This window comes from Mastomys coucha, unplaced genomic scaffold, assembly GCF_008632895.1.
Source record: "Mastomys coucha isolate ucsf_1 unplaced genomic scaffold, UCSF_Mcou_1 pScaffold5, whole genome shotgun sequence".
Classification (NCBI taxonomy): Eukaryota; Metazoa; Chordata; class Mammalia; order Rodentia; family Muridae; genus Mastomys; species Mastomys coucha.
The window spans coordinates 48,491,695-48,492,446 of record NW_022196911.1 but is presented as its reverse complement, the minus strand read 5'-3'; positions in this window follow the sequence as shown (position 1 = coordinate 48,492,446).

Genomic DNA, 752 nt, shown 5'->3' with positions numbered 1-752 from the left:
GTCACCTGTATGTGCCTGGAGCTCATGAAAGCCAATAGAGTGCATCAGATCTCTGGAACTGTGAGGGACCTTGTGGGTGTATGGCATTGAGCCCAGGTCCTCTGGAAAAGCAGCCAGTGCTCTCAATTTTTGTGCCATCCTTCCAGCCCTTGGCACAAACTTTCAACACAACTATTGACAATGGATTGGCTATTTACTTCCAGTCCTTCAACTGGAGTTTTTTTTTTGTTTGTTTGTTTTGGTTTGGTTTTCGTTTTTTTTTTTCAAGACAGGATTTCTCTGTGTAGCCCTTGCTGTCCCGGAACTCACTCTGTAGACCAGGCTGGCCTGGAACACAGAAATCTGCCTGACTCTACCTCCCAAGTGCTGGGATTAAAGGTGTGCACCCCACTGCTCTGCTCACTTGGAGTTTTGTTTGTTTGAATCCTTTTTCTTGGAGCATATGTACGTGGTGTGTATGTGTGATTGTGCACGTGTGGTCTGAGCCCAGATGTCCTCAAGCATTCTCTACATTATTTTTAAAGATGTATTTACTTCATCACATGTGTATGGGTCCTTTGCCTACATGAACATATGTGCACTATATGCATGGCTATTGCCTACCAGAGTCAGAAGAGAGACTAGACCCCCTGGACCTGTCGTTTCAGGTTGCTGAGAACACCATGTGGGTGGTGGGGACCAAATCCGAAGGCTCTGGAAGAGCAGCACATGCTCTAAGCACTGAGTCATCCCCAGAGTCCACTTTACGTTTC